The 23,435-nt window shown below is 43.4% G+C and overlaps 1 long non-coding RNA gene across 1 annotated transcript in view; it reads left to right on the forward strand.

Moving 5' to 3' along the window:
* Nucleotides 1–52: 52 nt before the first annotated feature.
* LOC308238387 overlaps nucleotides 53–23,435 on the forward strand; it is a 37,792-nt gene continuing 14,409 nt past the window's right edge. Inside the window, exon 1 of the long non-coding RNA XR_013959552.1 lies at nucleotides 53–178. This is a non-coding gene — a long non-coding RNA (uncharacterized lncRNA). The remainder of the gene's footprint in view (nucleotides 179–23,435) is intronic.

Genomic DNA, 23,435 nt, shown 5'->3' on the forward strand with positions numbered 1-23,435 from the left:
TGGGCGGGGCCTGACGCGGGGCGCAACCGCGCGGGGTCCCCCAGGGGCGGGTTTGTTTGTTTTGTGACCCGCACCGACGTCCGTGGCGGAGCCCTACCCCGAGCAGGTTTACCGACGTCCTGGAAACGGCCCTGCAAGCGGCGCTCTACCTGGGGGGAAGCGTGGCCTTTCCTCTGAGGTGAATGGCGGGCCGTCCCCCTCCAGTGAGGGCGGCGCTAGCCTCTGTTAGACTCCCGGCCTCCGCGAGCCGCCCTTTCCGTGCTGCGCGGAAGGGCGGAATCTGCTCCAACCGGTTTCTGTGGGCGGGTAACGGGCAGAAGCCTTTCATAGTAACCGCGAGGCGCACCCCTGCGCTCCGGGGGCTGCAGGCTCCTGGGGGTTCGCTGTGTGCGGGAGCAGTTTTTATTGTGGTGGTTGTAGCTTTGCAAACACGAATTGGGGGTCCCGCGTGTAAGTGGCCCTTCCTGGGAGCCCGTGGAGCGATTCCGTCTCCCCAGCGGCAGCACCGTCCGGCTAGTTCTCGGGCCCAGGAACCTTTTTCGGTGACTTTAATGTTTGATCAAGCCTAAGAACCATTGCTCTAGCAAATTGACCAATCAGAAGAAAATCGGACCAGTCGCTCCCTCCAGAATGATAAATAGAAGGAAGTACGTGAAAATGGGAGGTGACTACGTTTGGGGGAATCATTTCTATTTCCTTACAGGACTGTTAGAAGTGCTATAATGTAGGGGGGAGATTATTAGACTCCAAACAAACCTATATTCAGTATTGTTTTAAATATCTGTAGTTTGCCTGCTACTTTAAAAAAAAAGTTTGCCATATAACATTATATTAATGTCAGCTGTACAAAACTTTATACTTCTATATATTGTAAAATTGCCTCCTTTCTAAATCACATTTCTTTTTTCTTTCCTTTGTTTTTCTTATTTCATCCTTTAATTTTTTAGATTAAGATTTTTATATTCATATCTAGGAAAAATAAAAATGTGATTTTTAAAAAGGTATTGACGTTCTTTTTCATGCTGTTGTGGTTCTCACTAAATTCCTTGAGCATCATTATAACGATTACTTTGAACTCTGTGATAAATTGCTTGCTTCCATTTCATTTAGCTTTTTTTCTGGAAAGTTCTGTTCTTGCATTTGGGGGTTGTTTCGCACCAGGCTTGTTCCCTGCAAAGCACTGGAGGAGGGGACGGGACAAAGGGACAAAGGGCAGACAGACGCGTGCCCAGGGCCATTGGAATGACTAGGGAATGTGCTTGCCAGTCACACCTGGGGACGGAGGCCATTAGCCAGTGAGGCATTATTACTTGGAAAAAGAATTGTATGTGGAAGACAATGTGGAAGGGGGTGTGGCTCTAGGGAGGCTTAAATAAGATCATTAGCAATGGAAAAGGAAAGGTGAAATGAGAGCTACATTTTTTAAAATTGAATGTATTGGGGTGACATTGGTCCATAAAACCATACAGGTCTCAAGTGTACAAGTCAATAAATAATGTCTGCACACTGCCTCAGGCACCCATTGCCTCGAGTCTCTTTCATCCCCTTTTCCCGCCCCCTCCTTTGCCCACCTCCACCTGTCCCCACACAGCTACATTTTGCTAGAGCTGGTGAGGCCATTAATGGAACTTGGGAACGTTGGATGTGTTGGAGAGTTATATAGAGTTATAGGGCAATATAAATAGAATAGAGGCCTGGTGCACGAAATTCGTGCACGGGGGTGTGTGTCCCTCAGCCCAGCCTGCACCCTCCAATCTGGAGGGCCTGTTTAGGCCTGATCCCGGTAGGGTCGGGCCTAAACGGGCAGTCGGACATCCCTCTCACAATCCAGGACTACTGGCTCCCAACTGCTCGCCTGCCTGCCTTCCTGATTGCCCCTAACCGCTTCTGCCTGCCAGCCTGATCACCCCCTAACCACTCCCCTGCCAGCCTGATTGATGCCTAACTGCTCCCCTGCCAGCCTGATTGCCCCTAACTTCCCTCCCCTGCAGGCCAGGTCACCCCTAACTTCCCTCCCCTGCAGGCCTGGGTCCCCCCCAACTGCCCTTCCCTGCAGGCCTGGTCCCCCCCAAATGCCCTCCCCTGATGGCCTGATCGCCCACAACTGCCCTCCCCTGCAGGCCTGATCACCCACAACTGCCCTCCCCTGCTGGCCATCTTGTGGCAGCCATCTTTGACCACATGAGGGTGGCCATCTTGAGTGTTGGAGTGATGGTCAATTTGCATATTACCTCTTTATTATATAGGATTTAAGATACAGTCTCAATAACTTGTAAATCAATAATAAAAGACAAGCTCCCAATTAGGAAAATAGTTAAAGACAGAAGAAAACATATGTACGGCCAAAAGAAGAAAGAAAGGAAAAAAGATGTTCAATCTTATTATTAGTTAAATAAATTAGAAAAGGTATTGTGTTCCACTTATCAAAATGACAAAGATTCAAAAAAATGATAGTAAATTGGAGAGTAATATGAAGAAACAGACAATTACATACATGACTGGTGGAACTGGAAGTCTTGTTCATTTTTTTTTTTAAATATATTTTTATTGATTTCAGAGAGGAAGGGAGAGGGAGAGATAGAAACATCAATGATGAGAGAGAATCATTGATTGGCTACCTCCTGCACGTCCCCTACTGGGGATCAGCTTGCAACCCTGGCATGTGCCCTTAACTGGAATCAAACGTGGGACTCTTCAGTCTGTAGGCAGATGCTCTATCCACTGAGCCAAACCAGCTAGGGCTATTGTTGTTTAATAGGATCAAGCAGTTAGAATAAACAACCTACTACGTGGCACATAGTTGGCTGTTAAATAAACTCTTGGAAGAAAAGTTGAGCTAGAATATAAAAGTGAGTATCGCTTTCATACAACTGGTGAATATGTGGTGGTTTTTTTTGTTTTGGTTTTCTTCTCCAATAAACCATTATATTTTACTTTATTTTTTATTCTCACCCTCCACAACCTTCCCCTTTGGCAACCATCAGCTTTTTTTCTGTATCTATGGTTCTGTTTCAGTGTTTTGTTTATTCATTTGTTTTGTTTTTATAGATTCCACATGTAAGTGAAATAACAGGATTTGTCTTTGATTTATTTCATTTAGTGCAATACCCTCCAGGTCCATCCATGTTGTTGCAAGTGGCAAAATTTCATTTTTTTTATTCAACTAGAGGCCCACTGCACGAATTCATGCATGGGTGGGGTCCAGCAGGCCTGGCCCCAATTGGGGTGGATCAGGGCCAGGCCAGCAGGAGGAGGAGTTGGCAGGAGGTTGTGGTCTTAATTTGCATTTTCCTGATGATTAGTGATATTGAATATCTTTTCATATGTCTATTGGCATCTGTAGGTCTTCTTTGAAAAAATATTTGTTCAGGTCCTCTGACCATTTAAAAATATATTTTATTGATTTCATAGAGGAAGGGAGAGGGAGAGAGAGATACAAACATCAATGATGAGAGAGACTCATGGATTGGCTGCCTCCTGCATACTCCCTACTGGGGATTGAGCCCACAACCTGGGCATGTGCCCTGACCGGAATCAAACTCGGGACCCTTCAGTCTGCAGGCTGATGTTCTATCCACTGAGCAGACCAGCCAGGGCGCCCCTTTTAAATTGAAGTGCTCTTTTGTTTTTTGTTGTTAAGTTGTAGGAGTTCCTTATACGTTTTGTATGTAATCCCTTATCGGATGTTCTCCCATTCAGTAAGTTGTCTTTATGTTTTGTTGATTTTCTTCACTTGCAAAAACTTTTTAGTTTGATATAGTCTTGTTTATTTTTTCTTTTGCAAAATATTGCTAATAGCAGTGTCAGAGATTATATAGCCTATGATTTCTTCTAGCAGTTTTATGGTCTTACCTTTAAGTCAATAATTCACTTTGAGTTCACTTTTGTATATGATGTAAGAAAGTGGTCCAATTTTTTTTTTGCATGAATCTGTCCAATTTTCCCAACACTTACTGAAGAGACTGTCTTTACCCCATTGTTATATTCTTGCCTCCCTTTAAAACAATTTTTTTATTGATTTCAGAGAAGAAGAAGGAGAGATAGAAACATTCATGATGAGAGAGAATCATGGATGGGCTGCCTCCTGCATGCCCCACACTGGGGATCGAGCCTGCAACCCGGGCATGTGCCCTGACTGGGAATCTGGCCATGCCTCCTGGTTCAGACGTTGATGCTCAATCACTGAGCCATGTCGGCTGGGCTTGCTTCCCTTTAAAAATGTTTTACTTTTCAATTACAGTTTACATTTAATATTATTTTAAATTAGTTTCAGGTGTACAACATGTGGTTAGACAGTATATACTTTATAAAGTGATCCCTCAAATACCAAGTACCCACCTGGCACAATACAGTTATTGCAATATTATAAACTGTATTCCTTGTGCTCTACTTTGCATCCTCGTGACTTTGGTAACTGCCAATTTGTACTTCTTAACCCCTTCACCATTTTCACACATCCCACCAGTCCCATCCCATTTGGCAACCATCAGTCTGTTCTCTGTATCTATGAATCTAATGCTTTTTGTTTGTTCATTTATTTTGTTTTTTAGATTCCACATACAAGGGAAATCATATAGGATTTATCTTTGTCTGACTTAATTCACTTAGCATAATACCCTGTAGGTCCATCCACACGGTAGCAAATGGTCAATTTTTTTTAATTGATCATATAAGTAAGAATTTACTTCCGGGCTTTCAATTCTATTCCATTGATCTATATTTCTGTTTTTATGCCAATACCATACAGTGTTTTTTTTTTAAGTTTGTATTTACTAATTTTTAGAGAGAGAGGATGGGAGAGAGGGGGAGAGAGGTTGATTTTTTTGTTTGACTCATTTATGTGTTCATTGGTTGATTCTTGTATGTACCCTGACCAGGAATCGAACCAGAAACTTTGGGGTATCAGGATGATGCTCTAACCAACTGAGCTGCCTGGCCAGGGCCATATGATTTTTTTAAAATATATATTTTATTGATTTTTACAGAGAGGGAGGGAGAGGGATAGAGAGCTAGAAACATCGATGAGAGAGAAACATCGATCAGTTGCCTCCTGCACACCCCCTATTGGGGATGTGCCCGCAACCAAGGTACATGCCCTTGACTGGAATCGAACCTGGGACCCTTCAGTCTGCAGGCCGACGCTCTATCCACTGAGCCAAACCAGTTAGGGCAAGGGCCATACGATTTTGATTATTATGTCTTTGTACTGTCGTTTGATATCAGGGAGTGGGATATCCCACTTTGTTTTATTCTCAAGATTTCTTTGTCTATTCAGGGTATTTTGTGGTTTCAAATAAATGTAAGGATTTGTTTTAATTCTCAAAAGAATACCACTGGTATTTTAATTGAGATTGCACTGAATCTGTATATTGCTTTAGGTAGTAAGGCCATTTTACCAATACTAATTCTTCTAATCTATAAGCAAGGTATATTCTCCCATTTATTCATATTCTCTTTCATTTCTTTCTTCAATGTCTCATATTTTTTAGAGAATAGGTCTTTCACTTCTTTGGTTCAATCTCTGTCATGATTTTTGGTGCATTTGTAAATGGAATGTGTTCTTAATATCTCCTTATGATTATTTATTTTTGGTGTATAGAAACACACGGATTTCTGCATATTGATTCTGTATCTTGAAACTTTACTGCTTTCTAATAGTTGCTTTTGTGTGTGTGTGTGTAGCCTTTATGGTTTTCTGTATATAGAATTATGTCATCTGCAAATAGATTTTTACTTCTTCCTTTCTGATTTGGATGCCTTTTTATTTATTTTTCTTGTCTAATTTCTGTGGTTAAAATTTCCAATATTATATTGAATAGAAGTGGTAAAAGTGGGCATCCTTCCTTTGTTTCTGATCTTAGAATAAAAGCTTTTACTTTTTCACCATTAATCATGATATTAAATAAGGATTTGTCCTATATAGCCTTTATTATGTTGAGATATGGTCTTTCTATATCCATAAATGTTTTTATCATAAATGGATGTTGAATTTTGTCAAATGCTTTTTTTTTATTCACTGAGATGATTATATAAACTTCACTGTTGGGTTTTGTTGATGTGGTGTATTATGTAAACTGATTTACAGATATTGAATTATCCTTGCATCCCTGGGATAAATCCCACTTGACCATAGTGTGTAATCTTTTTAATGTGTTGTTGAATTTGTATCTCTTCTTGGTTTCATCTCGGAGAGTTGATATTTCTAGAAATTTATCCATTTCTTATAAATTGTTGAATTTGTTGGGATATAATTGTTTTTAATATTTTTTATAATTCTCTGTATTTCTGTGGTTTCAGTTGTAATTTTCCTTTATAATTTTATTTATTTGGTCTCTCTCCCTTTCTTGATCAGTTTGGCTAAAGGTTTGTTGATTTTGCTTATTGTCTCAAAGAGCCAGCTATTAGTTTTATTGATCTTCTCTACTGTTTTTATTTTAATTTCTATTTCATGTATTTCTGTTCTGATGTTATTAATAGTCTTCCTTGTGTTTACTTGGAGTTTTGTTTTATTGATTTTTCCAGTTCATTTAGGTATAGAATTAGATTGTTTATTTGTTTTTCTTTTCTTGTTGCTTGAGGTAGGTAGGCTATATAGCTATGAATGTCCCTGTTAAAACTGCTTTTGCTGCAACCCATAAGTTTTGAATAGTTGTGTTTTTATTTTCATTTGCTTTAAGATAGTTTTTGATTTCTAGTTTGATTTTCCTTTAGATCCATTGATGGCTTAATAGCATGTTGCTTAGTCTCCACATATTTTTGTTTCCCCCCAGTTTTCTTTTTGTAGTCAATTTTTAGTTTCCAGCAATTGTGGTTGGAAAAGATGCTTGATATGATTCCAATCTTCCTGGATTTACTGAGGCTTCCATATGAAACTAATCTCACAGATAGAAGATTTACTACTAGCAGTGGGGAATCAGAGGGGAGGGGCACGGAATAGAAAAAGACTTCCTTACAGAGCTCAGGAAACTGGAGGATGTGTTGCAAGAAGAGAAACACCAGTAAAGATAAGGCGGCCTCGAGCCTGGATGGGCTCATTCCTCAGAAGGTACATTTTGAGTGGAGACCAAGGACTGACCTATCTGAAGGGAGTCGGTGTTCTGGAGTGAATCTTTGCAGCGTTGCAGGCAATCTTTGCCGGGACAATGATGGAAATCAGACCCTAGGAACTCACTAGTTTTAGATTTTCCCACCGTCTAACCATATGTAAACAAGGGCTGACTTGAGGTGAAATGTGAGAGTGGTCTTTTCATGTGTCCACCTGCTCCTCTCTGAGGTTGCGGGCCGTCTGCACACCATAAAGCGTCAGCCTCATCTCCGCTTATTTGACTTTGGTAGTGACAGTCAGTAGGACACTTTCCTGTCCCAGCTCCCAGCACCCAGCTCCCAGCACCCAGCACCCAGCTCCCAGCACCCAGCTCCCAGCTCCCAGCACCCAGCTCCCAGCACCCAGCACCAAGCTCTCAGCTCCCAGCTCCCAGCACCCAGCACCCAGCACCCAGCTCCCAGCACCCAGCTCCCAGCACCCAGCACCCAGCACCCAGCTCCCAGCTCCCAGCTCCCAGCACCCAGCTCCCAGCACCCAGCACCAAGCTCTCAGCTCCCAGCTCCCAGCACCCAGCACCCAGCACCCAGCTCCCAGCACCCAGCACCCAGCACCCAGCTCCCAGCTCCCAGCTCCCAGCACCCAGCTCCCAGCACCCAGCTCCCAGCACCCAGCACCCAGCACCCAGCTCCCAGCTCCCAGCACCCAGCTCCCAGCTCCCAGCTCCCAGCACCCAGCTCCCAGCACCCAGCACCCAGCACCCAGCTCCCAGCACCCAGCACCCAGCACCCACCTCCCAACACCCACCTAACAGCACCCAACTCCCAGCACCCAGCTCCCAGCTCCCAGTACCCAGCTCCCAGCACCCAGCTCCCAGCTCCCACCTCCCAGCTCCCAGCACCCAGCACCCACCTCCCAACACCCACCTAACAGCACCCAGCTCCCAGCACCCAGCTCCCAGCACCCAGCTCCCAGCACCCAGCACCCAGCACCCAGCTCCCAGCACCCAGCACCCAGCACCCACCTCCCAACACCCACCTAATAGCACCCAACTCCCAGCACCCAGCTCCCAGCACCCAGCTCCCAGCTCCCAGTACCCAGCTCCCAGCACCCAGCTCCCAGCTCCCACCTCCCAGCTCCCAGCACCCAGCACCCACCTCCCAACACCCACCTAACAGCTCCCAGCACCCAGCACCCAGCTCCCAGCACCCAACACCCAACACCCAGCTCCCAGCACCCAGCTCCCAGAACCTAGTACCCAGCTCCCAGCACCCAGCTCCCAGCACCCAACACCCAACACCCAGCTCCCAGCACCCAGCTCCCAGAACCTAGTACCCAGCTCTCAGCACTCAGTTCCCAGCTCCCAGCACCCAACACCCAGCACCCAGCACGGTGCCCTGGTCCTGCATGGGACTTGTGCTGGGCTGCCTGCTGCTGGCTCTGGGGCTGTGCTGGCAGTGGCCCAGGATCCTGCCCTGTCCTTGCCCTGCCGCCTGGCCCTGGTTCCTCGTGTGCCCCGTCACAGTCCTCCCTGTGGTGGGCTCCAGGAAGCTGACTCCGTGTGCAGGTTGCCCTTTGAAGAGGTAGCAGACAGGCACACATGTGGGGAGGAGACCTGGACTGCCACTGTGGCCCCCAATGCTAGAACCTCCCCGTCTGGTTCCTTCTCCTCCCCTGGGCTGGGAGCCATGCCCGCCCAGAGCCCACGGGAGCAAACTTGTAGTTTTTGATTTCTGATTTGACTTCATTGGTAATACTTGGCCTGTTTAGATTTTCTCTTTCTTCTTGATTCAGTCTTGGAAGAGTGTATGCTTGTAGGAATGGATCCATTTCTTCCAGACCGCGCTATGGGCTGGCATATAATTGTAGCATTTTCTTTTATCTTTTTATTTTTGTGGTGTCAATTGTGACTTCTTTTTCATTTTTGATTGTATTTATTTTGGTTCTTGCTCTTTTTATTTATTTTTACGAGTCTGGTTAATGGTTATCAATCTTGTTTATTTTTTCAAAGAACCATTTAATTGATCTTATATATTGATTTTTTAGACTTTCTTTTGTTTATTTCTCCTCTGATAGTTATTATTCCCATCTTTCTACTCACTTTGAATTATTTTAAATTCTTGGTTAGTAAGTTAATTAAATGTGAGGTTTTTATAATACCCTGTACTCTGTTATAGTCCCTTTAAGAGATTTGGGACAATATAAACTGTTATATTGTTTATTTGAGTTTTTTTTCTTCTTTAGGTAGGCCAATATTGCTATGAATTTCCCTCCAAGAACTGCCTTTGCTGTGTCCCATACAATTTGGGTCTTTGTGTTTTCATTGTTTTTGTGTGTCTCACGGCATCTTTTGATTTCTTCCTTGATCTCATTGGTAGCTCATTCCTTGCTTAGTAACATGCTGTTAAGCTTCCATGTGTTTGTGTGTTTTTCAGTTTTTTTCCTTGTAAATGATTTCTAGTTTCATATATTTGTTGTTGAAGAAGTTGTTTGATATGACTTTCATCTTCTTAAATTTATTGAGATTTTTTTGATATATTTTATTGATTTTTTACAGAGAGGAAGAGAGATAAGAGAGTTAGAAACATCGATGAGAGAGAAACATCGATCAGCTGCCTCCTGCAAACCTCCCATTGGGGATGTGCCTGCAACCAAGGTACGTGCCCTTGACCAGAATCGAACCCAGGACCCCTCAGTCCGCAGGCCGACACTCTATCCACTGAGCCAAACCAGTCAGGGTGAGATTTTTTTTGTTATTGCCTAACATTTGGTCAGAAAAAAGTGTTTCATGTACAATTAAAAATAATGTATATTCAGCTATTTTGGGTGAAATGCTCTAAAAATATGTGATACATTTATCTGGTCTAATGTGTATTTTAAGACCACTATTTCCTTGTTGAATTTCTGTCTGCAAGATCTATCCATTGATGTCAGTGGGTTGCTAAACTCCCTACGCTGACTGTATTACTGTTGATCTCTCCCTTTATATCTGTCAATATTTGCTTTATATATTTAGGTGCTTCTATGTCTATGTTGTATCCTCTTTTTTCATGGATTCCTTTTTCCTCATTAAATGTTTCTTTGTTTCCTATTATAGCCTATGTTTTCAAGTCTATTTTGTCTGATATAAGTATTTATACCCTACATTTTGTTTGTTTGTTTCTATTTGCATGAAATATATTATTCCATCTTCTACTTTCAGTCTGTGTATGTCTTTTCACCTGAAGTGGGTCTCTTGTAGACAACGTAGGTATGGATCTTGTTTTCTTATCCAATCAGCTACCTATGTCTTTTGATTGTAGAACTTAATTCATTGACATTTAAAATTGATAGATACAGAGCTATTGCCATTTTATTATTCACATTTATGTTCTGTTTTTTTTGTGTGTGTGTGTGTGTGTTTTTTTGTTGTTTTTTTTTTCTTAAAGAAGACCCTTTGACATTTCTTGTAATACTGGTTAGGTGATGAAGATTTTTTTTTTAAAGATTTTTCTTATCTGGAAGCTTCTTATCTCTTCACTTTCAAACGATAGCCTTTCTGGGTATGTTGGTCTTGGTTGTTTGTCCTTGCTTTTCATCATTTTAAATATTTTGTTCCATCTTTTTTGGCCTGCATAGTTTCTGTTGAGAAATCAGCTGACAGTCCTATGGGAACTCCCTTGTAGGTAGCTAACTGCCTTTCTCTTGCTGCTTTTAAGATTCTCTCTTTGTTTTTAACCTTTGCCATTTTAATTATGATGTGTCTTGGTGTGGGCTTTTTTGGATTTATCTTTTATTTTTAGACTTTCTGTGCACTTTTTTGGGCTTGCATGTTTTTTTGTCATCAGTTTAGGGAAGGTTTCAGTTATTATTTCTTCACATTGGTTCTCAATTATTTCCTTTTGCTCTTCTCCTTCTGCTACCCCTGTGATGCAAATGTTCTTATGCTTAATGTCGTCCCAGAGTTCCTTAAACTATCCTCATTTATTTATTTATTTTTTGTTCTGATCGGGTGTTTTCTGCTATGTTGTCTTCTAAATTGCTGATTAGGTCCTTTGCTTTATCTCATCTGCCTTTGATCCTCCGAGTGTATTTTTCATTTCAGTTATTGTAGTCTTTATTTCTGATTGGTTCTTTTTTGTGGTTTCTATGGATTTTTTTTATACTCACTATTCCTTTGTTGAAATTCTCACTGAGTTCATCTGTTCTTCTCCTAAATTCCTGAGTATCCTTATAGCCAGTTAAAAAAAAATCTGTGTGTCTGGAAGATTTCCCTCATTTTTGAACGATTTTTTTGTCAGGAGTTTTTCCTCCTGTTTTTCATTTCATGCCTCTTCGCCTCCTCATTTTGTCTACCTCTCTGTGTTTGCTTCTGTGTATTAGGCAGATCTGCTGAATTTCCCAGTTTGGGCAGGATGGCCTCCTGTGGCAGGTTTACTGTGGGTTCAGTGGCACAGGCTCTCCGATCCTGAGCTGGGTGCTCCAGGAGTGCTCCTTGTGTGGGTTGTGTGAGCCCTACTGTTGTAGTTGAGTCTTGATTGCTGTTGGACGGTCTGTGCATGGGATTGACCCTTACTTAGGCGGACTGGCCATGGCCACCGTGTAAGGGCTGCTCCGTGAGGGCTTACCCCATTGAGCAGGAGCCACCCTAGCGGGCTTGGTGCCTGCCAAAACCACCTTTGGGGGTGCCACCTGGAGAGCTGCTTGGGTGGTACTCTGATGCAGTCGAAGCCAGCTACCATGTGTTGGTTCTGAGGCCTCTTGGGCCTCTGTTGCAGGCCAAGGGCAGCAGCTGCCTGTGATCAGCTCAGGGACACTTCGTTAGGAGCTACAAATCGATGTGTAATTGGTAGCTGCTCGTGCTGGAACGGGAGGCATGTGGGAGAGGCCATGCTTTGGACCTGGACCAGCAGTACTGGGGCCATTCATCAAAAGGCACAGGGTACCCATGCTCTACTGCCACCTGCAAGCTGCCCCTGAGACCCGGGCATGGGAAGTGTCTCATGCAGTGCGCAGCTGGGTGAGGCGGGGTCTCAGGGAGTCACAGGTCAGTGCAGATTCAGCTTTAGCATCAGCGCTGAGCCTGGGGCGGCCTGGCAAAGGAACATGGCATACCGAGGCCATCCACCTAATTTCTAAGAACGACGAGCACAGGAGGAGACTGGCTTCCTGCTACCACAAGGGTTGCTGGTGTGTGCAATCTGGGTGGGGTCTCGTGGTCATCAGGGGACCAGTGGTGTAGGCTAACACAGGTTCAGTTTGGGTTGTGTTGGGGTACAGCTCAACGCAGGAATGATGGTGCCCACCTTCTGCCCCTGTGAGAGGAGGGCTCAACACAGGGACAAAGGCGGCTGTTCCTCCCGCCCATGCCTGGAAGACACACAGGTCAGCCTCGCTCTGTCTGTCTGTGGTGCCTCCTGAGCTGCCACTCACCTACCAGAGACCAGCGTGAGTGCCTGCGAGCCAGTAGGTCTGTGAAGAGGCTTTAAAAGAGCGCCTGGGTTTTTAGCAGCCTCCCATCTCATTGGATGGACGGAATCCCTGCGGATTTCCACGGCCACATACCAGGGGGCTCCTCTTTCTAACACCGGTGCTCCAGGCTGGGGAGCCCAGTGTGGGTCTGAGACCCCTTGCACCTCAGGAGGTACCTGCAGCTGTTTTCCTAATTCTTAACTGCCACTTGTGTGAATGTGGGTGGGGACAGCTGCTTTGCATCTCACCCGCCTACCAGTCTCAGCATGGCTTTTTCTTTGTATCTTGAACTTCTGTTCAGCTGGTCTTCAGATGGTCCTCCAAGCTGATTGTTCTACACTTCAGTTGTAATTGAAGTGGTCACGGAAGAAGGTGAGCACAGCATTTCTGTACTCTGCAGTCTTGACCAGAACTCTCTAGAATGCAGATATTGGAATATCTGGTTCTTTTTTAAAAATAAAATTCTGGTTTAATATTGGACAACATGGTTTCATGCGTACATCAAACAGGCCAAAACAAATAAGGTCTGCTTCTTAGTTCAGTTTATCTTCATACTTGGTTTAAATGGCTGACAGAGTGACAAAATGTACCTCCGTGAATATGTAGATCCCAACAGAAGAAGTGGCTCATGGTTGGAGTTACTAAATAATTATACCCATTTTGTCTACTTCATTTTCCAGTTATTTTTAAGCAGTTTTTTTAAAATTATAGATCCTAAATTGAGTTACTTGGGGTGAAATGCTCTAAAAATATGCGATACATTTATCTGGTCTAATGTGTAATTTAAGACCGCTCTTTTACTTGTTGAATTTCTGTCTGCAAGATCTATCCATTGATGTCAATGTGTTGCTAAACTCCCTTAAAACTCACATGCATTGTTTCCTAGAAACCTTAGAACCAAAATTAGTGGCACTTTCTTAGTCCCTGTGTAGAATTTCATGACATGCAAAGCAGCATCTATTTTATATTTGTACCTTTTTGCCCACCTATTTACAAACAATACATTTTTGGTTGTTTATGATTCTGCTATTGCCTTTAGAGTTTTGGGACCACAGTGAGAACAAGGGAAGGAAGAACGTGTAACTGAGAACACAGATGAGAGGAGAAAAAGTGAGTAGTTAGAGGACATAAGTGTCTTGGTCAGCTCAAGCTCATATATGTTCTAATGCAACAATCAAAATTAGGCCCCAAATATCCAATTCATATTACAGTTTTCCATGGATATTTCTCTTTCTCTTTCATGGGTATTATCCACTAATTAGTATTTATTGGGTAAATACAAATTAAAAAGCTATTTTATAGAAAATTGCCTGCTATATCTGCTTATAAGGCAGTCTCCATTGAATCATCAAATGATTGAGATACATCTTTTGAGGGAAAATTTCCAAGAGTTCAATTTGGAGAGTAATGCAGGAGGGGTCCTTCTATTTCTTTTGGATTTTTTTCATAAGCTTAGGAAATTTAATCTTTACTTCCTATTGTTTGAATTTTCCTAGGCTAATGTAATTATTATCAGTCCACCTGGTCTTCATAAAACTTAATAAGGACCACTATTTTGAAAATAGCTTTCTATTTTTAAAAACAAATTTAAATCTTATATGTCAACCTGCAGATACTATTTAGCAAAAATATCCATGTGCACTAATAATGGGTCTGAAATGTATGTTTGTATAATTTTAATAACTAAAAGCTGCTTTTAAAATTAATGCTTCACTGTTTTTAAAAGTTTTTAATTATATCATGCTCTTTTGGAAAGCCTATGTGCTTGATCATTTTCCTCTTTAAACAGCACGTCAGCATTCAGACACAACAGCAGGGTTTTTGGAGGATATTCCCCTAAGAGATATGAATGCTTTTATAGTAAGTGGGCTAGTATTTTTTAAAAATATATTTTTATTAATTTCAGAGAGAGGAAGGGAGAGAGATAGAAGCATCAATTATGAGAGAGAATCATTGATCAGCTGCCTCCTGCACACCCCCCACTGGGAATTGAGCCCGCAACCCAGGCATGTGTTCTGACTGGGAATCGAACTATGACCTCCTGGTTCATAGGTCAGTGCTCAACCACTGAGAAACACTGGCTGGGGTGTGGGCTAGTATTTTTAATATGTTAGTTACTTCGTTGATTTGGTCAATCCTCAGGTGACAGATAAAATTAACTGAAAAAAACAAAAACCACTCATACACTTTACAGGACAGCCAAATAGTATAGGAAATGGTGCAAAAGTGAAACAGGTTTTAAGTAAATTACTCTCTCATGGATATTTCTTCTTCTTTTTAAAAATATATCTTTTTATTGATTTGAGTGAGTGAGAGAGGAAGGCAGAAGGAGAGAGAGAGAGAAACATCAATGAGAGAGAAACATCAGTTTGCTCCCTCCTGCACGCCCCCTACTGGGGAATCAAGCCCACAAACCAGGTGTGCTCTGACTGGGAATTGAACCCACCTCTAGTGCATGGTTTGATGCTCAACCAACTGAGCCACACTAGCTGGGCCATTTCTTCTTTTACACAAGAAGAAATTTATCCTTATACATTTATAGTGATGTATAATGTCAATAAGGAAAGAGTGATCATAAAAGGCAGTTGAATTGGCATTCCTATAAACACAGTTCTCTACTAGATTCTCTTCCACACATCTGCAATGAGCAATAATTGACGGCATTTGGAAAACAAAGATAAAAAACTACTGCACACGTATTATAATACAGAGTCCTGTGTTAAATAATATATTTGTCTTTTCATTTAATATGTTGAATAACCATAAGAATAAGCATTATCCCTGTTTTATAGATTTTATAGGTTCTCAGAAATCTCTCTATATAAAAGCCTAAGTGACTGGAACAACTGGAACAACCGGCCGCTATGACGCACACTGACCACCAGGGGGGAGACACTCAATGCAGGAGCTCCCCCTGGTGGTCAGTGTGCTCCCACAGCCAACCTCCCCTGGCTAGCCAACCTCCCATGGTCCCTCCTCCCTCCCCTCCCCTCCCCCTGGCCGGCAGGCCCCGATTGCCTGATTGGGGCCGGGCCCCAGGCTGGGATGGGGAACTGGGGGGTGGGTGGCAGTGGACATGGATCCTTTCCAAGGGGGACTTGAGGGCCGGCTCCCTCCTCAGGGCTGGTGGCCAACCTCCCACAGTCCCTCCCCCCTGTTCTTACCCCTGGCCGGCAGACCCCGGTGGTGGCGCAGTGGCAAAGGAAGGAGGAGGGGAGGAGGCGGGGAACCGTGTGGTAGTGGGGCACCAGCGTCAGTGTCCGGTGTCTGTTCCTTCTGTGCCCGGCCCAGTGACGGTTGCCTCCTCTCCCGACCCCACTGGGGCCTTCAGTCCCCCACTGGCCCAGCCCTGATTGGCCTGGTCCCGATTGGCCCTGATTGCCTGACAGGCCTAGGGACCCCGGCCTCTAGTGTTAAATAACTTGCCAAGGCCTTCCTGCACTGAACATGGTTGACAGCTCCATCCTGCTTGCAGTACTCCTTCCTCAGTATCAGTCACACTCGTTCTTGAGTTTTCTGGCTGTTACTTGGTTTCCTTTAAGCAATTTCCCACTCTCTTTCTAACCTCTAAATTTTTTTTTTTACCATTTTAATTTTAATTTTTTATTCTTTTAAATAAGTCTTTATTGTTCAGATTATTACAAGTTGTTCCTCTTTTTTTCTCTCTATAGCTCCACTCCACCCGGTTCCCAACCCACCCCATGCCCTTACCACCCCCCAATTGTCCTTGTCCATAGGTGTTCGATTTTTGTCCAGTCTCTCCCTGCACCCCCAGACCCTCATCCCCCAAGAATTGTCAGTCCACTCCCTTTCTATGCCCCTGATTCTATTATATTCACCAGTTTATTCTGTTCATCATATTTTCTTCACTCTATTTTTAGATTCACATGTTGATAGATATGTATTTGTTGTCACTTTGTTGTTCATAATTTTTATCTTTACCTTTTTCTTCTTCTTCCTCCTCTTAAAGAATCCCTTCAGCATTTCATATAATACTTGTTTGGCGGTGATGAAGTCCTTTAGCTTCTTCTTATCTGTGAAGCTCTTTATCTGACCTTCAATTCTAAATGATAGCTTTGCTGGATAGAGTAATCTTGGTTGTAGGTTCTTGCTATTCATCACTTTGAATATTTCTTGCCACTCCCTTCTGGCCTGCATAGTTTCTGCTGAGAAATCAGCTGACAGTCCTATGGGTACTCCCTTGTAGGTAACTGTTTTTCTCTTGCTGCTTTTAATATTCTCTCTTTGTCTTTTACCCTTGGCATTTTAATTATGATGTGTCTTGGTGTGGTCATCTTTGGGTTCATCTTGTTTGGGGTTCTCTGTGCTTCCTGGACTTGTAAGTCTATTTCTTTCACCAGGTTGGGAAAGTTTTCTGTCATAATTTCTTCAAATAGGTTTTCAATATCTTGCTCTCTCTCTTCTTCTGGCACCCCCATAATTCTGATGTTGGTACGCTTGAAGTTGTCCCAGAGGCTCCTTACACTATCTTCAAATTTTTGGATTCTTTTTTCTTTTTGCTTTTCCGGTTGGGTGTTTTTTGCTTCTTCGTATTTCAAATCTTTGACTTGATTCTTGGGATTCTCTAGTCTCCTGTTGGATCTCTGTATATTATTCTTTATTTCAGTCAGTGTATGCTTAATTTCTAGTTGGTCCTTTTTCATGTTCTTGAGGATCTCACTAAATTTCTCGGAGGTTTCTAGAAGATTCTTGAGTAACCTTATAACTGTGGTTTTGAACTCTATATCCTGTAGTTTGCTTTCCTCCATTTCTTTCATTTGTGACATGTTTCTTTGTCTCCGCATTTTGGCTGCTTCCCTGTATTGATAGGGTGGCTTTGTGTGCTATATGTCCTATAGGGCCCAGTGGCTCAGCCTCCCCAGTCACCTGAGGTGGACGCTCTTGGTGCACCCCTTTGTGGGCTGTTTGCACAGTCTTGTTGTAGTTAAGCCTTGATTGCTGTTGGTATCACTGGGCAGAATTGACCTCCAGACCAATTGGCTGTGAGGACTAGTTGTGTTTATGATGGGAGAACTGCTGTGTTGGAGACACCCTTATGGGGCAGGACTTGCTTCAGTGGGGCTTTGGTGCTCACTGAGTCTGCCCCCTGAGTGTGTCTCTTATGGATCTGAGGAGTTGTAATCTGGATGGTCCCACTCTGACCACTGGGTCCACTGGCTCTTGGATCTCCAAGGAGATGCAAAGTCAGCTTCTGCCTGAGGCCACCCAGCAGGAGCTACAGAGAGATCTGCAGTTTCCTTCTCTTAGTTTGGGGTTGGGAGGTGCCCAGATGAGGCCCAGCTGTGAAGCAGGGCCATCTTTTGAAGGCTCTGGGGTTCTCTGACCCAGCTGCAGTTTGTAAGGTTAGGTTGCAAAAGGCCAGGACATTCATATGCAAACGCCTCTGCGCACAGCTTGGGTGGGGTTATAAATTGGGTGGGGCATGGTCTCAGGGAATCACTGGGCGGAGCAAACCGCAGTGGCTGCTAGTCTGCTCTGCTCTGATAGGTCCATGTGTCTCTGTGTCCCGCCGCCCAGTGCAGGAACAATGAACGCTGTGACCACCTCTGAGAGAAAGCCGCCCTCATGTTCCGGCCTGCTGCCAGACAGTCCAGTTTCTCCCCGTATGAGTCTGGGTCCCCAGAGTCTCGCCCGGAACTGGAGTTCAGAGCAGTCCGGAGTTCAGAGCAGCTGTACTTAGTTGCCAGCCCGTTTCCACACGCGCCTCGGTAGCTTCGCTCTTCCGCACCTCTGCACCTCCTACCAGTCTAGATGCTCTTTTCTCTTTCCTTCTAGTTGTACAAATTCCTCTCAGCCAGCCTTCCCGTGGTTCTGGACAAAATCCGTTTTTTTCTTTTAGTTGTAGTTTTGATGTGGTTGTGTGAGACAGCAAGTTCAGGTGTTTACCTATGCCGCCATCTTGGGTCCTCGGTCTAACCTCTAAATTTTGATCTTTTAGGTTTTTAAGCTTCTTAAGATTGAGGTCCCTTCTATTCTCTCTCCCTAAATTCTGTCTTAAGTTTAAAATGCCTCCTAAATTGATATGATTCCTACAGGCCCCAGTGGCCTAATGGATAAGGCACTGGCCTCCTAAATTGATATGATTCCTGTATGTGGCTTATCACCACACCAGACTAGTCTGATGAACTCCTGACATGTATCTTCCTGCCTACGCGACACCTTATTGGATCACTCACCGACACATCATGCTCAGCATGTCAAAACTGAACACTTGGTTTTTTCTCCTGAAACTATTTCTCACTAAACTTTTCCCACTCAGTAAATGACATCATCATCCACCCAGTTGTACAAATCAGAATCTTTTAAAATTCCTATCTTTCTTTTATCTTCAAATTCAGTATCACTCAGTCCAAAATACAGCTCAAAGCCATTAATTTTTTTCCCATGTCTTCTGTCCCAGGGCTCTGGCCAACTCTGGCTAATACAATCATCACTTGTTCTTCCTGCTTCCTCTCTTTCTCTCTACACATCCATTCTTGATATACCGTAGTGTTTGAAATTAGTTTTTAAATGAAAATTAAAATGATAAATAGGCAGGGTACAGAGGATTTTTAGGGCAGTAAAACGATTCTAGGTGATACTGTAAGGAGATACAAATCTTCATACACTTTTCAAAACCCATAGAATGAACAGCACCCAGCGTGGACTCTACTATGAATGTGGACTCAGGGTGACGATGTCCGTGTAGGTTCATTGGTTGTAACCAATGTACTCCCTAGTGTGGGGTCAGCAGTGGGGGAGGTTGTGCTTGTGTGTGGACAACGGGTATGCGGAAACGCTGTAACTTTTGATCGATTTTGCTTTGAACATAAAACTGCTGTAAAATATAAAGTATTTTAAAAAATAAATTGGGGAATACCACTCTCCTACAGACAATCTTGTAGTGGCTTACTCTTACCATTGAAATAAAACTCAGATGCCTTCTCATGGCGATAAGGGCCCTGCCTACCTCTCGAGCCCTAGCTCATGCCAGCCTAGAAAATTCCACCCAGACGTGCCCTTTCTCATCCCTGCCACACACCACTCTCAAGTCTTAGAGTTTTGTCCTTGCTCTGGCCACTGCCTGAAGTGCCTCTCCTAAAGCTTGGTTCCCCTTTCCCTCAATGCCAGCTGAAATGGTGCCAGCTCAGAAGGCCCGCTTGACCTTGTTTTCAATGTGTGTGCCTTTCCTTTTTTCCATAATGCCCTATATGTTTCCTTCATAAGACTTTCCTCCACTGGGAATGACACCTTGGTTTGTTTACCTGCTTGCTACTGCTCTGCCCACCTGCCTGTACGTTCTATAAGGGCAGGGACTATATCTGTTTTTATTTACCGCTTTGGACCTGGTACAAGGAGCCAATCAAGTACTTGGTGAGTAAATGAATGAAGGGCATCTAGCTAGTAAGTGGTGAAACTGGATTCAAACCCACATCTGTTTAACTCCCAAATCTGTGTTCTGAATTATGATGCTATGAGCAAAACTGTTACATTTCCAGTGTAATGCCGTGAGATTAATTTTAGCATAAAAATATAAAATTGTTTTAGAATTTGATAATCCATATACTAACGCTCCGGTGACAACAGAGGCTTGACCAACCTGTGTCCTCACGCACGGGCCTGGGCAACATGGAGGAGCCTGTGCTTGGCGGCTTGTTTGCACGATCTTTTGCAATGAATCTTTCCACTCTATCAAATGCTCTGTGACATCAGATGATTCTGGACAAGTTACTTAACCTTTTTAGACCATTGTTTCTTCATCTACAAAAGAAGGAAATAGCTGTTTTATAGGATTATTAAGGGGGACGAAAAGAAATAATAGATGGAAGGCCCCTAGCACAGACAAGTGAACAATAACTGTGACTTAAACTCTAGTCTTCAGGGTTAACTCCTTAGGGCTCCTTTTTAAACGATTTCCAAACGGTTCAGATGAGCTGGATGACCCACCAAGTCACCAAAGACTGATGACACAGGGAGGGAGCGGGCGGCACTTGCTCTGCAGAGGAAACTGAGAAACCCATAGGACCCTGAAATGACTCTGAGCAAGGGGCTCAACCCCTTCTGCACCGATTCTTCCAACTCAGCGCTCTCTGCCAGCAAACGAAACAGTAGCTCCGCAGAAGGCCATGCGAACAGAAGCACAGAGCGGGAGCATGGTTTCCTTAGCAAACTGAACGTGATTGCCAAGTTCTTCGTGGAGCCACGCGTCTTTTGGGCTTTATTTTTTACCTATAGACACAGAGATGTGTTCCTACGTCATGCCGATGTTGTCTTATATGAGAGTTTATTTCAGCAAAATAATTAAATCATCATAAACAGAGCCTTCTGTTAGACCAGAGTTATTGCTGGGGAGATTTAATGCATATGGAAGCTAAATATTTCCTGGGTTTTTAAAATCAGATTATTTCTTAACATTTCAAAGAGATTCTTAATTTTTTCCCCAACATGTTAGAAAAATAGGTGTTAAAGACAAAATCTGCCTGGGATGCCAAGAGCTGATATTTTCCTGGAAAGATACTTCCTATGTGTGTAAAAACCCCACGCTGTTCTCCAGAAAATGTCCTTGGCATGTGTGTGTTCTCTAAAGCTATATTCTGGTAATGCTCTGCATCTAAGCTTTCAAGGATGGGGAGAAATAATATTTTAAAAAAGATTTTAAAATTTATTTTTAGAGAGAGAGAGGAAGGGAGAGAGAAACATACGGGATTGAGCCCGTATCCTGGGTATGTGCCCTGACTGAGTATCAAACCAACAGCCTTTCAGTGTGTGGGACGACGCCCAACCACACCAGCTGGAGAGAAAGCATATTTTGATTAGTGTGGTTCAATATACACGTTAGGATTCCAGGCAAAAATAAAAAAGGACACCAGAGGGTGCTGTTAGATTCTCCTTTTCACTGGGTGGGACTGCAGCTAGCAGTGCATAAGGCCTAGAAATGCCTTCCTGTTCTGACCAGGGCCAAACTGCAATGAAATCAGCTGTGGAACAGGGAGGGAGCGGGCGGCACTTGCTCTGCAGAGGAAACTGAGAAACCCATAGGACCCTGAAATGACTCTGAGCAAGGGGCTCAACCCCTTCTGCACCGATTCTTCCAACTCAGCGCTCTCTGCCAGCAAACGAAACAGTAGCTCCGCAGAAGGCCATGCGAACAGAAGCACAGAGCGGGAGCTCTAGGAGAGAGGTGGAGGGTTCGGGATGGGGCCGATGCCTAAGTAATTCTGAATTAGCGAGAAAGAGTCGTTATCAGCCCAAGCCTGCATGATTGTCATATTTTGTTGATAATTAATTCCTGTAATTGAAATTTTTTTTTCTACTTCAGTGTCAAACAGCTAGACTGTTAGGCAGTGTGAAACAGTTGGTGCTCTCAGGTTCTGCCTTTGGGATTGTGAGGAGAGCACATTCCTACTTATAAAAATAATTTAAGAATTATAGAATTCCCAATCGTCAGAAATACCAGGTTCCAAGGTGTCGCTTCTTTTGCCATCAGAAAAACACCAAGTTAATGCGATTCCACAGCAACATCCTTTATACCTTTTTCTAAGCACATGCTTCCCCTTCCTTCCTTGAGGCCAAATCTTTTGAGTGGCAGAAAACAACAATGCTCTGGGGTGACGTAAATATGCACTGTCATGTGGTCTACATTTGTGTAGTGTCATTTTAAAACACAAGCATGTTTTAAAAGAAGCGTGATGTTCTCATTTTAGAGAGAGCGAAGTTAAGGTTTTCGTGACACACCGACCAACTTGTTTTAGGCTGAGAGTCAGGCAGGCGGCTGAGGGGCCTCCTGTGTTTAGCTCTGCAGCTGCGTTCCTCCTGAACACACAGGGTTAACGTACGCAGCGGCCGAGTGCTGGCTCCCAGGCTCAGGGCAGCCTGCAAGTCTCCTTTCCTAAAAGTTGGTGACAGCGTGTGACTTGCTTTGGCCAATGAAACGGGAACAGAAGTGTATGTGTCTCTTGGGTGTGGTTCCCACACCGTCTCCTTTGCCAAGATGAACCCCAAAGCCTTGTGTGTGGCAGCATCAGAACATAATGAAACCTCTGGGATCTTTTGGAATAGTGTGAGGAGGACAGGCGTTAGCTCTTTGAATGTTTGGTAAAACTCCCCTGTGAAGCCGTCTGGATCAGGGCTCTTGTTTGCTGTTTTTTTTTGTTTTGTTTTGTTTTATTGCTTCAATTTCATCAGTTGTTATTGGTCTATTCAGGTTTTCTGATTCCTCCTGATTGAGTTTCGGAAGATTGTATGTTTCCAGGAAGTTGTCCGTTTCACCCAGGTTGCTTTTCTTTTTTTTGGCAAAGAGTTGCTCATAGTATTTCCTTAAAGTCCTTTGTATGTCTGTGGTGTCAGTTGTTACTTCACCTCTAGCGTTTCTGACTTTATTTGAGTCTCTTTCTTTGTTTCTTGATGAGTCTGACTAAAGAAAGGTTCATCAATCTTGTTTATCTTTTCAAAGAACCAATTCTTGGCTTTTCATTGATCTTTTGTATTTTTATTTTTTTAGTCTCTATGTCATTTATTTCCACTATGATCTTTACTATTTCCTTCCTTCTACTTCCTCTGGGATTTTCTTGTTGTCTCTGTCTAATTCTTTAAGTTGTAGGGTTAGATGGTTTATTATGCTTTTTCTTGTTTTTTTGAGCTATGCCTGTAATGCTATGAACTTCCCTCTCAGGACTGCTTTTGCTGTGTCCCAGAGATTTTGGGTTGTTGTGTGTTCATTTTCATTTGTTTCCAGGAAGTTTTTTCTTTCTTTCTTGATCTCATTGGTAACCCATTCACGGTTTAATAACATGCTATTTAGCCTCCATGTGTTTGAGTGTTTTTGAGTGTTTTACTGTAGTTGATTTCTAATTTCATGCCATTGTGATCTGAGAACATGCTAGATATGATTTCAATCTTCTTGAACTTGTAGAGACTTGTTTTGTGTCCTAATATGTGTTCT

The sequence above is a fragment of the Plecotus auritus genome (genome assembly GCF_963455305.1).
Source record: "Plecotus auritus genome assembly, chromosome: 13".
Taxonomy (NCBI): Eukaryota; Metazoa; Chordata; class Mammalia; order Chiroptera; family Vespertilionidae; genus Plecotus; species Plecotus auritus.